Raw genomic sequence first — 14,893 nt, forward strand, 5'->3', positions numbered from 1 at the left:
AAATCCCAGATCGTGTTGACCTGCTGATTGATCTCGCCTTAAGTCCAATGGGCCGTCGGTGCTGCCCAACAATCCTACCCCATTTCCCTAGTCTGGTAACCTGCCACATGATTTTTTTGTATTTTAGCCTTCCCCCCGCCAGGCTTCCTGTTCCCACTCTCAGCAATGGTTCCGTCCTATCTCCGGGGAAAAGAGTAAGAAGTCCACCAAGCTCCTACCACCACCTTACTGCTGCCTGCTGAATTCGCACACACTTGCCCAGCCCCTCTGGCTGGTCTGTGGGCGAAGAGCCCCGTCCTTAACCGACACCATCCCTGCCCTTGCACTCCAGATCCCACTCTTCCGTCTACACGGGCACCCGAGTGGCTCCTGCTCTCCTAGAACACCAGTCTTTGCCTCCTCATTTCTATCAACTTTCAGGCATGATTCGCGCGTCCCATTAAAAAAAAAAAAAAAATCTCTTGAACCAGCCTCTCAGGCTGTTACCCTTTCTTTGTTCCATTTTGCTCTCTCTTTCTTATTTATTTTTTGAGAGGGAGAGAGAGAGAGCACGAGCAGAGGAGGGGCACAGAGAGAGAGAATCCCAAGCAGGCTCTACGCTGTGCACCGTGAGGTCATGACCTGAGCTGAAATCAGGAGTTGGAGGCTCAAACAACTGAGCCACCCAGGCGCCCCCCCTGTCCCCCCACTTTGCTCTCTTCATAAGGGGCTGTCTATATGCATTGTCTCTCATTTTTTTTCAGGCCATTATTTCTTGAATTCACTTTAAATTGCTATTTTTATGATAAAAAAAAAAAGATCTCCATGATGCTAAGGGCAACGAATATTCCCAAGTCTCATTTTACTTCATTGGGCAGCAGTATTTCAAGAATCAGCCCACTTTACTGGAATATTCCATTTCCGCTTTCATTTCCAGGACGTCCCTCTGTGGTTCCGCTCTCGCCCCTTCTCTGTCTCCCTTGCTTCCTCTTTCTGTTTCCTCTACTCCTTAATATTAAAATGCCCCACGGTTCTGTCTTCCGTCCTCTTTTCTCCTCTCTCTGCACCTGCCATCCCGGCGCTCTCAACCGATCTCCTAAGTTTAAAAGCTCCGCTAGGCCTTCCGGGGGAGGCCCTGTTGTCTCTGACGTCACCTTCCGCTGCCGTGGTTCCTTCCGGCTGCCGCCATCATCACCCGCTCCTGGCAGGCTCCGTGCAAAGCCGCCCTGCTTGCAATTCTTCCCCTTGGAATCTCCTTTCCCGGATTTCCACGTGACTTGTTCCCGGAGCCCCTCCCAGTTGTTATTTACGTGTAGGGCCTTCCTGGATCTCTGTCCTTCCATCTGTCCGTGCCCTTTCCTGCCCTGGGCGCTATACCTCTTCACTGGCTGATTTTCCTTTGTGCTTACACTGCGCTCTATAATTCACTTACTTACTTTTTGGGTTGTCCTCTGTACCAGTTGAAGTCCTCACAAAGACGAGATGTGTTTTGGGTTTTTTTGCCTGATACTATAAATATCTGTAAAATGAATAAATCCTAGAATAGATCTCTAGATACAACAGCTATCGCTCCTTACATGCTGGAAATTTAAACCAGAATTTAATTTTCCAACATATCCTTCCCCACTCTGTCCCCTCCCTACCCCGTCTTCCTAGCTCCCCGCTATATTCCGTTTTCTTACCTTCTACAGATAGCAGCATTGACTCAGATTAGGCAGCTTCTCTAACGTCTCGCCCCTAATACACGGCAGAGGTGGCATGGGTTCCCTGTTTAACCAGAGAATCGGTCACTCTGTATTTTCAGACGTTCCCAACCACTCTCTGGAGGGTGATCCAAATACAGCAGAGTCTGATGAGAAACCATCCTACCTTTCTTCTTCTTTTTTTTTTTTAATGTTTATTTATTTTTTGCGAGAGACTGAGCGAGTCGGGGAGGGGCAGAGAGGGGCTAGAGGATCTGAAGCAGACAGCCTCTGCTCCGGCTCACGAACCCTGAGACCGTGACCTGAGCCAGAGTCGGACACTTACCCAGCTGAGCCAGCCAGGCACTTCTGATGATCAACTGTTCTGTCGTTAGATGGTGACCCGGTGAATGACGTCTGATGTTCATTGTCTACAATCACGTGCGGAGGGTGGCCAGTGAGAAGCTCTGTCACCTGGATAGGGACTTCAGCAGGCAGCTGCCCAGGACACCTATGCGAACATGGACAAGGGGGCAACTACTGGGAAAGCCTTCTTCCAAGTACCTAAGAGGGGGGTGTGTGGTACAAGGTGTGATGAGTCAGGGTGGGAGGAAGGAAACTTGGCCGAGACTCCTGGTGGGTACGTCCACAGAGATTTGGCCGTGAATGCACAGAGGTATTTCTGTTCATTTACAGCCACAGCCCCCCTTAGTGACATCCAAACTATTTATAGGATGTGCTGTCTCCAGCAATCGGGTGATTCATGCAGATTAGTCTTTATTATGCTTTTGGAATACCTGGTGTAAATTATTTTATCACCTTCAGAAGCTAATCCATCAGCATTATTATCAGAAGAAAGTCTACATCACGTTTCTTGATAAAAGAAAACGATATTAGGTCCTTTAAAGGTCATTTCAACCGTTGTCAGCCACTGAAAGGTTGTACGAATAATTTTACGTTTTTTGTCACCAACTTGTGAAAGTTTCCCCTTGATGATGACTACCAAGTGAAGACAGTATTGTTCAAAGCTCTTGTGAGAGCTCTTATGCATGTGGTTATTTCAAGTTAAAATCTGTTGGTAAAATCAAGTTCAAATATTGAATTAAGAACTAGAACACATTTTATTAGAAAGTTTTATTTTTTCCTATCATTATATCATATCAGTGTAGATGATGTATATGTATTGATTATGTATATTGATTGTATATGTATTGATCATTGTATATGATGTATATGTATGGATATGATATATATGATGTATATGATATATAACTATATATATATAGTTGACACACAGTATTACATTAGTTTCAGGTGTAGAACACAGTGATTCAACAGCTCAACACGTTATGCTCCGCTCACCACAAGTGTGGCCACCATCTGTCACCATACAACCCTATTACCATACCCTTGACTGTGTTCCCTCTGCTGTACCTTTCATTCTCATGACTTACTCATTCCATAACTGGAAGCCTGTATCCACCATTCCCTTCACCCATTTGGCCCAGCCCCCTCCTTCCCTCCCCTCTGGCAACTATCAGTTTGCTCTCCGTATTTATGGGTTTGTCTTTGTCCATTTGTTTTATTTATTTATTTTTTTTTGGATTCCACACGTAAGTGAAATCATATGATATTTGTATTTCTCTGTTTGACTTATTTCACTTAGTGTGATATCTGGTAGGTCCCTCTTTGTTGCCACAAATGGCAAGATCTTTTTAAAGGCTGAATAACATTCCATTATATATATATATATATCACATCTTTTTTATCCACTCATCTATCAATGAATACCTGGGGTGCTTCCATATCTTGGCTACAATAAACCTGGGGTGTGTGTATGTTTTGCATTAGTAAATACCCAGTAGTGGAGTTACTGAACGTAGTAATTCTATTTTGAAGATTTTGAAGAACGTAAAAAATAGGATTTACCATATGGTCCAGTAACTCCATTCCTGGGTACTGACACTAATTCAAAAGCATATCCATACCCCTATGTTTATTGCAGACTTTTTTTTTTTAACAGAGTTTCATGTTTATCATCGAATTTGCCCAGAGAGCTGAACAAAGGACATTGTTTTCTGCGTGTGCCGTGATGTGAACAATGTTCGAGCGAGCACAGAGCCGCAGCCTCGCTCAGGGAGAGGTCCGAATCTCAGTGGGTGTCAAGACGAAGGAGCTGTGATCGTCAGTGAGGTGCCCCAGTAGTGTCAGAGGCCAGTGTTAATCAGAAATTTGAGAATTGCGGTGTGACTTCTCAGTGGGACACTAGGGCTGACTGAAATATACAACAGTGATATTAAAATGTTACTAAAGGTCTCCGGTTCTGTCTTCGATTCATTGATATTAATGGTTCATTTTGAGCAACACATGGTAATTGCCAGTGTGCTTTTCCTTCCCTTTAATTGTGTAAAAGACATTAACACATAGTTGTCTTTAATCTAATTAGGGATTATTGATCTCAGTGCAGGTATGAGTGCCTTCGTTAGTCCCAGTCAACTTCAGTCCTACACTCGTGTATTTCTGCACTGTCGTTTCTGGTTGATTTGCTTCTTCCGTCACCAAGTGATTTTTAATTGCTTTCCTGTTGGCAGGTCCCATTAGTTTCTCTCATTCTGAGGTGTGTTTCTCCTTTGTTTGAAAGCCCGTACTGTATCTCATTTAATAAACCACAGCAAATCTTTTTAACTGTATGATTTCATCAGACGACGCTTCTTACCTATTTCGGCATATTCTCTTTCTGGTTGTTCTTGTGCCAGACAATTTGAAGCTGGTCCTGGAACGTTAACTGTGGGCAGCATGGCTAACTCAGGTTTGCCTCTTTTAAAGTCTCTTTGTCAGAAGCCTAGGTAAAAAGAGCTCTTTCGCGTCACTAAATTAGGAAAAGACCATATTAAATAATAATACCCGTGGTTGTCAAAATGGACTTGAATCCACTCTTGTGCTTCCTTGGTGACTTTATAAAATCACATAAACCTTTGGAAATGAATTTGGCTATATTAAGCACGGAGAAGGCACTATTAACTTACATCGTTTCAGGAATTCTGCAGAAATCATCTAATACAGGGGAAAATGATCTCAGGATGTTTATGCAACAGGGGAAAGAGTGAAATTGATGGAAACAAATGTTCAAAATGGAATAATAATTAAATTAACGATATTATTTTTGTTCTAAGGAGCATTTTGTGACAAGGAAATATCTGACAACATGAAAAAATTTACTTCACATACTACTAATTGAAAATCACAACTAAATACACTGTCATTACAGCTATGTGCAAACACTCATTTCAAAAAATCTTGCAAGGAAATGAACAAGAATGGTATTGGGTGAGTTAGGTAATGATGACGGGATCACAGGATATCAATTTTCATTCTGGAATTTTCAAATTTCTATATAATACAATTATACTTACTTAAATCTTAAAATAAGTAATGTTCAAGAATAGGGTCATGCAATCTGAATTTGAAAAATCCTGACATATCATCCAACTGACCGACATGGCCCTAATAGAGGGTGTGAGAACTTTGATTCATCACATGCTCTGCACCCGTGCGAACTGTCTTTCAAAACATCACCATTTGTTAATGTAAGAAGCAAACGTGGTTTGTTTCTATTGTAACTTTTAACCTTTAAAAAAAAATTTATTTATGGAGTGCCTGGGTGGCTCAGTGGGTTGGGCGTCCGACTTCGGCTCAGGTCATGATCTCACAGTTCGTGGGTTTGGGTCCCGCCTCAGGCTCTGTGTTATATCAGCTCAGAGCCTGGAGCCTGTTTCAGATTCTGTGTCTCCCTCTCTCTGTGCCCCTCCCCTGCTAATGCTATCTCTCTCTCTCTCTCTGTTTCTGAAAAATAAATGTGAAAAAAATTTTTAAAAAAAGTTAATTTATTTTGAGAGAGAGAGAGAGAAGGCACAAGCAGGAGAGGGGCAGAGAGAATTGGAGAGAGCGAATCCCAAGCAGGCTCTGCACTGCCAGCACAGAGCCCAACGCGGGGCTCGATCCCACAAATCGTGAGATCACGACCTGAGCCGCAATCAAGAGTCAGATGCTTAACTGAGCCGCTCAAGCTCTCCTCTTTGCCTATTTTTCCATTTTAGTATTTTTTGGTGATTGATTTATGGAAGACCCATGTAGATTAAGGAATTTTGGAATGATTGTGGAATCGTTGTGTTCTTCTTCTTATTTTGTTTATTTATTTTTGAGAGAGAGAGACTCAGAGCAGGAGTGGGGTGGGTCAGAGAGAGAGGGAGACACAGAATCCGAAGCAGGCTCCAGGCTCTGAGCGGTCAGCACAGAGCCCGACGCAGGGCTCGAACTCATGAGCCCTGAGCTCATGACCTGACCCGAAGGTTGGCTCAACCGACTGAACCCCCGGGCGCCCCCGTTGTGTTATTTCTTATTGCCAATTTTCCCCTTTTAATTTATTGAATAATGGTTTTAGGTACAGAGATGTTTAAAATATTTTTTGTTATTTAAATCAATAATGTGGATTCTATTTTCTGTACATAACTATTTCCTACTTTTTTTTCATTTTGGGGCACAGAAACCACTTAAGAGTGTTTTCTACACACACATACAGTTTCACATACATGAAGAAATGCAACGTTGCCAACATCCCAGAAGCCTCCTCTGCCTCTTTTTCACTTTGTGGTCACAAGACCCCTCTTCCCTCCAGCGGTAACTGCCCGTGGGAGGCAGCCTCCGTCCGTGTTCTTCCCTTCAGCGTGGGCTGGACTTGTTGAATTGCCACAAACCAGTAGAATCCAGGAGAGACAATGAGGTGGCGAGTTCGAGATTAAGTTCCATTGCGGTTTCTGTTTCTTCTTTCTCCTCCTCTGCTCCTCCCTGTCCCTCTCTTAGCCCTTGCTCTGGGGAAAATCAGCTGTCTTGTCGTCAGCCCTGTGGAGAGGTCCATGGGACCAGGAACTGGCATCTCCTGTGAACAGCCATTGAGCATCTGAGGCTGCCAACGGCCACGTGAGTGAACTTGGAAGAAGATCCTGACCCGGTCCAGCCTTGAGATGACAGCAGCCCCTGTAACATCTTGCTTGAGCCTGCGAGAGGCACACAGCTAAGACGCACGGGGATTCCTGACCTGTAGCAACTACGGGATAAAAAATGTTTCCTGGGGGCACCTGGGTGGTTCAGTTGGTTAAGTGCCTGACTTCAGCCCAGGTCGTGATCTCACTGTTTGTTACTTGAGCCCTGCATTGGGCTCTCTGCTCTCAGTGCAGAATCTGCATCAGATTCTCTATCTCCCTTTCTCTTTGCCCTTCCCCTGCTTTCTCCCTCTCTCTCTCTCTTAAAAATAAAGATTAAAATAAATAAGTAAATAAATAAATGTTTACTGTTTTAAGCCACTACATTTGGAGATAATTTGTTATGCAGCAATAGCTAACCAATACACTATTCATTTTTATGGTAATAATTTACATGGTAAATGGACCGTGTAAATTTGGCTTCCCTAAAATTGCAAATTGATGTGTAGGTATATCCTACCATTATTTATACCTAGCTTCTGCCACATGACAATTGTAGGATTCATCAGTTTTGTGGCATGTAGCTGTCGTTTGTTTATTTTTATGGCTGTGTGGTATTCAATTTTAAAATATATATCAATTTATTCACTAACTAACTGTCAATGGACATTCGATTTGTATTTTTGGCTATTACGAGCTATGGTTCTACATGCACAGTGGTGCAATGCCCATTTATTACCCAGCAGCGGAATTCGCTGTGTGATAAAATATCAATGTCTTCAGATGTTCAAACTATTTTCTGAAGTATTGTACTAAGTATTGTACTAATTTTCTGAAGTATTGTACTAAGTATTGTACTAATTGTTCAAACTATTTTCTGAAGTATTGTACTAAGTATTGTACTAATTTATTCTCCCGCAAGCAGGTTATTAGAGTTCTTTCATTCCACTTTCTTGTCAAGTCTCATAAGACTTGAAATATTCCTTCAATCTGGTGGGTGTATGACACTATCTCATTGTGGTTTCAGTTTTCATTTATTTTTTATAATGCAATGAGGAAGTTTTTATGTATTTATTCGCCATTAGGATGTTCAATTTGTCAAGTATCTGAGTTTATTTTTAAATGGTGTCAGTTGTCTTTTTCTTTCTGATTAATACAATTTAAAAATACATTCTGTATAAGAGGTAGTTTTTTGTGGCTATGTGTTACAGATATCTTCTCTCATTTTGTGTGTGTTCTTTCTTACTCTTACAGCATATTTATTTGAACAAAATTTTGTCTTGTTTAAGAAATCCTTCCCTGCCAGGAGATCATGAAAATATTCTCCTCATATTTTTTTCTAGTTTGCTTTTCACTTTAGGTATTTAAGTGGACTTAAATCCTTAAGTCCTTTTTAAGTGGACTTTTTGCTATAGGTGTAAGGTGGGAGTCAAATCTATTTTTTCCTACACGGATACTTAACTGTTTCAGCACCATTTATTAAAAAGCCCACCACTGGGCGCCTGGGTGACTCAGCCGGTTAAGCGGCCGACTTCGGCTCAGGTCATGATCTCGCGGTCCGTGAGTTCAAGCCCCGCGTCGGGCTCTGTGCTGACAGCTCAGAGCCTGGAGACTGTTTCAGGTTCTGTGTCTCCCTCTCTCTGACCCTCCCCTGTTCATGCTCTGTCTCTCCCTGTCTCAAAAATAAATAAAATGTTTAAAAAAAAAATTAAAAAGCCCACCTTTTTTTTCCCCTTTGCTGCTAGACCTGTCTCTAGGTACTAATTCTGCTCCATTGGTATGTTTTTCCAAAATCAAGACTCTGAGGCTTAACCAACTGAGCCACCCAGGTGCCCCTCTACATACATTTTAGAATCAGCTCATGTAGTTGTGCACACACACACACACACACACACACTCTTACACCCCAAGGCTCGGGGTTTTCTTTGAGATTGTATAAATTAACTCAGAATTCACACCTTTACATTTCTGCCTATTCCTTCCCCCCCCCCAATTTTTATTTAAATTCCAGTAGTTCGCATACAGTGTAATATGAGTTTCAAGTATAGATTTTAGTGATTCATACGTGTATGCAACACCCAGTGCTCATCACAAGTGACCTCCTTAATACCCTCACCTGTTTAACCCATCACCCCACCCACCTCCCCTCCAGTAATTCTCAGTTTGTTCTCTATAGTTAAGAGTCTGTTCCTGATTTGCTCTCTTCCCCCCCGCCCCATGTTCATCTCTGTTTCTTAAGTTACACATATGAGTGAAATCTATGGTATTTGTCTTTCTCTGACTGACTTATTTCACTTAGCATAATACTCTCTAGCTTCAACTGTGTCGTTGCAAATAGCGAAATTCTGTTCTTTTTATGGCTTAAGTAATATTCCATTGTATATATATACACCACATCTCTCGTATCCATTCATCAGTCGATGGACATTTTGGGCTGTTTCTGTAATTTAAACATTGTTGATAATGGTGCTATAAATGTTCAGGTGCATGTATCCCTTTGAATCAGTATTTTTGTATCCTTTGGATAAGTACCTAGTAGTTCAATTGCTAGATCTTAGAGTAGTTCTATTTTTAACTTTTGGAGGGATCTCCATACTGTTTTCCACCGACAGTGTAAGAGTGTTCCCCTTTCTCCGCATCCTCGCCAACACCTATTAATTTCCTGTGTTGTTGATTTTAGCCAATCTGACAGGTGTGAGGAGATATCTCATCATCGTTTTGATTTTTATTTCCCTGATGATGAGTGATGTTGGGCATCTTTTGATGTATCTGTTAGCCATCTAGATGCCTTCTTCTGCCCATTTCTTTTTAACTGGGCATGTTTTCTGGGTGTTGAGTTTGGTAAGTTCTTTATAGATTTTGGCTACTAGCCCTTTATCTGATATGCCGTTTGCAAATATCTTCTTCCGTTCTGCCGGTTGCCTTTTAGTTTTCTTGATTGTTGCCTTTGCTGCACAGAAGTTTTTATCTGGACGAAGTCCCAATAGTTTATTTTTGCTTTTGTTTCTTTTGCCTCAAGGAGACGTAGCTAGTCAGAAGCTGCTCTGGCTGAAGTCAGAGAGGTTGCTGTCTGTGTTCCGCTCTAAGATCTCGATTGTTTCTTGCCTCACATTTTGGTCTTTCATCCATTTTGAATGTATTTTTGTGTCTGGTGTAAGAAAGCGGTCCAGTTTCATTCTTTTGCATGTAGCTGTCCAGCTCTCCCAGCACCATTTGTTGAAGAGACTGTCTTTTTCCCATTGGGTATTCTTTCCTGCTTTGTTGAAAATTAATTGGCCACATACTTGTGGGTCCATTTCTGGGTTTTCTATTCGATTCCATTGCTCTACGTGTCTGTTTTTGTGCCAATACCGTATGTTCTTGATGACAGCTTTGTAATACAGCTTTGTATGAGATTGTGATACCTTTAGCTTTGGCTTTTTTTTTCAACATTACTTTGGCTATTTGGGGTCTTTTGTGGTTCCATATAAATTTTAGGATTGTTTGTTTTAGCTCTGTGAAGAATGCTATTGTTATTTTGACAGGGATCGCACTGACTATGTAGATTGCTTTGGGTAGTATTGACATTTTAACAATATGTCTTCTTCCAATCCATGACCGTGGAATGTTTTTCCATTTCTTTGTGTCATTTCAGTTTCTTTCTTAGGTGTTTTATAGTTCTCAGAATACAGATCTTTTACCCCTTTGGTTAGGTTTATTCCTAGGGTTTTGGTACAATGGTAAATGGGATTGATTCCTTGATTTCTCTTTCTATTGCCTCATTATTGGTGTACAGAAATGCAACACATTTCTGTACATTGATTTTGTATCTTGAGACTTGGCTGAATTCATTTATCATTTATAGCATTTTTTCTCTTTTCTTTCTTTTCTTTTTCTTCTTTTTTTTTTTTTTTGGTGGAGTCTTTTGGGTTTTCTACATAGAATATCATGTCATCTGTAAATAGTGAATGTTTGACCTCTTCCTTGCTTATTGGATGCCTTTTATTTCTTTTTTTTGGTCTGATTGCAGTGGCCAGGACTTCAGTTCTATGTTAAGTAACAGTGGTGAGAGTGGACATCTCTGTCATGTTCCTGACCGTAAAGGAAAAGCTTTCAATTGTGCCCCATTGAGAGTAATATTAGCTTGGGTTTTTCATACAGGGGCTTTAATACATTGAGGTATATTTCCTCTAAACTCACTGTGTTTACTTTGAGTACTTTACTCACTGTGTGGTACTTTGTCAAATGCTTTTTGTGCATCTGTTGAGAAATTTATATCGTTCTTATTCTTTCTTCTACTAATGTGGTATATCACACATCGATGTATTTGTGAATATTGAACCACCCTTGCAGCCCCGGAATAAATCCCACTTGATCATGGTGAATAATTTTTGTTAATGTATTGTTGGATTCAATTTGTCAGTATTTTTTGAGAATTTTTGCATTCATGTTCATCAGGGATACTGGCCTATAGTTCTCTTCTTCAGTGGAGTGTTTGTCTGGTTTTGGAATCAGGGTAATGAAGGCTGCCCTCATTGAGTTTGGAAGTTTTCCTTCCATTTTAATTTTGTGGAACAGTTTTGATTGTTTTTTATCTTCTCTGATTTGGGATTTTACTTATTTGGGTATTTTCTCTTTTCTTTCTGACAAGTCTGGCTAGAGGTTTATCAATTTTATTATTTTTTTCAAATTAACCAGCCCCTGGTTTCATTGATCTGTTCTTCCTTTGTTTTAGTTTCTATATCATTTACTTCTGCTCTAATCTTTATTATTTCCCTTATTCTGTCGGCTTTAGACTTGGTTGTTTTTTTCCTACCTCCTTTAGGTGTAAGCTCAGGTTATCTGAGATTTTTCTTGCTTCTTGAGGTAGGCCTGTACGGCTATACACTTCCCTCTTAGGACTGGTTTTGCTGCATTCCAAAGGCTCTGGACCATCATGTTTTCATTTTAATTTGTTTTGATGTATTAAAATTTTTTTTCTTTAATTTCCTGGTTGATCCATTCCTCATTTAGTAGCATGTTGTTTAACCTCCATGTATTTGAGGGCTTTCCAAATTTCTTCTTGTGGTTGGCTTCATGTTTCATAGCGTTGTGGTCAGAAAAGATGCATGGTATGATATCAGTCTTTGTGTACTTGTTGAGGCCTCACTTGTGACCCAGTAAGTGATCTATTCTGGAGAATGTCCCATGTGCACTCGAAAAAATGTGCATTATGCTGTTTTAGGCTGAAATGTTCTGAATGTATCTGTTAAGTTCATCTGGTCCAGTGTGTCATTCAAAGCCCTTGCTTTCTTCCTGATTTTGTGCTTGGACGGTCTGTCCATTGATTTAAGTTAAAGTCCCTTACTATTATTGTATTATTATCCATTAGCTCCTTTATGTTTGTTGTAAGTTGTTTTATAACTTGGGAAGGTTTTATAAACTTGGGAAAGTTGGGGGCATAAATATTTGCAACTGTCAGATCTTCTTGTTTGATAATTCCCTTTATTATTATATAATACCCTTCTTCTCTTATTACAGTCTTTGGTTTAAAATCTAGATTGTCAGATACAAGTATGGCTACTCCAGCTTTCTTCTGTTGTCCTGTAGCATAATAGATGCTTCTCCATCCCCTCATTTTCCATTTGCTGTTGTTGTTGGGTCTAAAATGAATCTCTTGTAGGCAGCATATAGATGGATCTTGTTTTTTAATCCGTTCTGACACCTTGTATCTTTCATTTAGTCCATTTACATTCAGAATAATCATTGATAGATATGTATTTAGTTCCATTTTATTACTTGTTTTGTCATTGTTTCTGGAGGTTTTTTATCTTCCTTTGTAGTCTTTGTCACTTTTGGCCTTTTTTTATCATTCAGGGAATCTTTAATATTTATTTTTTTAAATATTTTTAAATGTTTATTTATTTTGGGGAGACAGAGAGACAGAGTGCAGGCAGGGGAGGGGCAGAGAGAGAGGGAGACACAGAATCTGAAGCAGGCTCCAGACTCCAAGCTGTCACCACAGAGCCCTATGCAGGGCTTGAACCCACGAAGTGCAGGATCATGACCTGGGCTGAAGTCGGGCGCTTAACCAACTGAGCCACCCAGGCACTCGTAGAGTCCTTAATATGTCTCGCAAGGCCTGGTTTTAATGGTCATGAACTCCTTCAGTTTTTGTTTGCTGGGAAACTCTTTATCTCTCCTTCTATTCTGAATGACAGCCTTTCTGGATAGAGCATTCTTGGCTGCAGGTTTTTCCCATTCAGCATGTTGACTATATCATGCCACTGCCTTTGGCTTGCCAAGTTTCTGTTGAGAGATCTGCAATTAGGCTTATGGGTCTTACCTTGTAAATTAGGGTCTTCTTTGGTCTTGCAGCTTTTAGGATTTTTTTCTTTATCACTATATTTTGCAAATTTAATTATAATATGTCTTGACATTGGCCTGTTTTTGTTGATTTTGATAGAAGTTCTCTGTATCTCTTGGATTTGGATAACTGTTTCCTTCCCCAGATTAGGAAAGTTTTTAGCTGTTATTTCCTCAAATAAACCTTCTACCTCCTTTTCTGTCTCTTCTTTTGGTACTTCTATGGTATCAATGTTATTATGTTTTGTTTTTTTTTTTTAACGTTTATTTATTTTTGAGAGAGAGAGAGACAGAGCATGAACGGGGGAGGGGCAGAGAGAGAGGGAGACACAGATTCGGAAGCAGGCTCCAGGCTCTGAGCCATCAGCCCAGAGCCCGACGCGGGGCTCGAACTCACGGACTGCGAGATCGTGACCTGAGCCGAAGTCGGACGCTTAACCGACGGAGCCACCCAGGCGCCCCTGTTATTATGTTTGATGTAGTCACTGAGTTCCCTAAGTGTGCTCTCATGATCCTTAATTCTTCTTTCTCTTTTTTGCTCAGCTTCCTTATTTTCCATAATTCTATCTTCTGTATCTCCTACGCATTCTTCTGCTTCTTCTCTCCTTATGATTATTGCGTCCACTCAGTTTCAACTCTAAGTTAACACATTTTTCATTTCTGCTTGATTGTTTTTTAACTCTTTTATCTCTGTGGTAAGGGTCTCTCCCTAATGACCTCCATGCTTTTCTCAAGCCCAGAATGTATCCTTACCATTGTTACATTAAATTCGCCACCAGGCATATTACTTATATCTGTTCGATTAGATCTCTGACTGTGACCTTTTCTCGCCCTTTCTTTTGGGATGAATTCCTCCATCTTGACATTTTGTCTAGGTGTCTGTCTTCTTTTCTATGTTGGAAAAACCTGTTAAGTTTCCTGCTCCTGAGGGTAATGGCTCTATGAAGAAGAGGTCATATGGTCTTCCGGGCCTGACACTTAGGGAGTGTTTCTGGTATGTGCTGCGTGAGCTCTGCTGCTGTGTCTTGACTGCTCTGTCCTTCAGGTCAGTCATCCGCAGAGGTTCTTCTTGCCTGCAGTGGGCAGTGCTTTGTCCTTGGCCAGCATGTGGCAACTTTGAACGGGATGTACTCTGTTCTGCCTGCTAAATGAGACCTGCTGTTATTTCCACTAGAACTGAAGCCTTGGAGACTCTACGGTCAGTAGACATGGTGCATAATGGGGTTTCCTCCAGTCTTCAGGGGAAAGGGCCCGCTGCACTGGGCCTCGGGAACACTTGCTCAAGAAAAGGAGTCCCAGCAGAGTGCACGGGGTGGTACTTGGTGTAGACAGGGTAGACAACCAGTGTTGGCACTGTGCTGTTTACTGAAGTTGGTGTATGCTGGGCGGGGGGGCAGGGAGGATGGCACCAGTCAATTTCTTTGTCCCTGGAGGTGGCGGGGGGGGGGGGGTGTTCCATGCTTGCTGCTCTCAGGGAAGCATCCCCTGAAGATTGAATAATTTCCCCTCGTGTGTCACAGGCATTTTTCAGATCGCCGTTTTCACAGTCTGTCCCTAGAGTGTTTGCCTACCTGTAGCAGTGCAGTGAACCTTGGACTGTATCCCAGCAAAGTCTGCTGATTTTTAAAACTCCAAACATCAGGGACATGCTGTGGCAGGGACTGTCGCTGGTCTTCTGGGAGGGTCTTGCTGTGCCGGAGAGCAAAACAGGCTTAAGAGCCGGTTCAGGTTAGCTGCTCCCAGTATGTGTCCTTGCGCAGATGCTAAGGGGTAGTGGAAGGAAATGGTGCCCACTGGCTCTCTTGTCCCTGGAGAGGTGACTCTGAGATTGCTACCTCTCACAGATGTACTCCAAGGAGACGTCTCTTCCTGTGTGCTTTAGGGGATCCTTAGGGTTGTTTGCCTGTTTCTTTCAAGGAGTAGGGAAGT

Source organism: Lynx rufus, unplaced genomic scaffold, assembly GCF_022079265.1.
Source record: "Lynx rufus isolate CCGP_SWC_20201006 ecotype Redwood Valley unplaced genomic scaffold, mLynRuf1.p SCAF_12, whole genome shotgun sequence".
In the NCBI taxonomy this organism is placed as follows: Eukaryota; Metazoa; Chordata; class Mammalia; order Carnivora; family Felidae; genus Lynx; species Lynx rufus.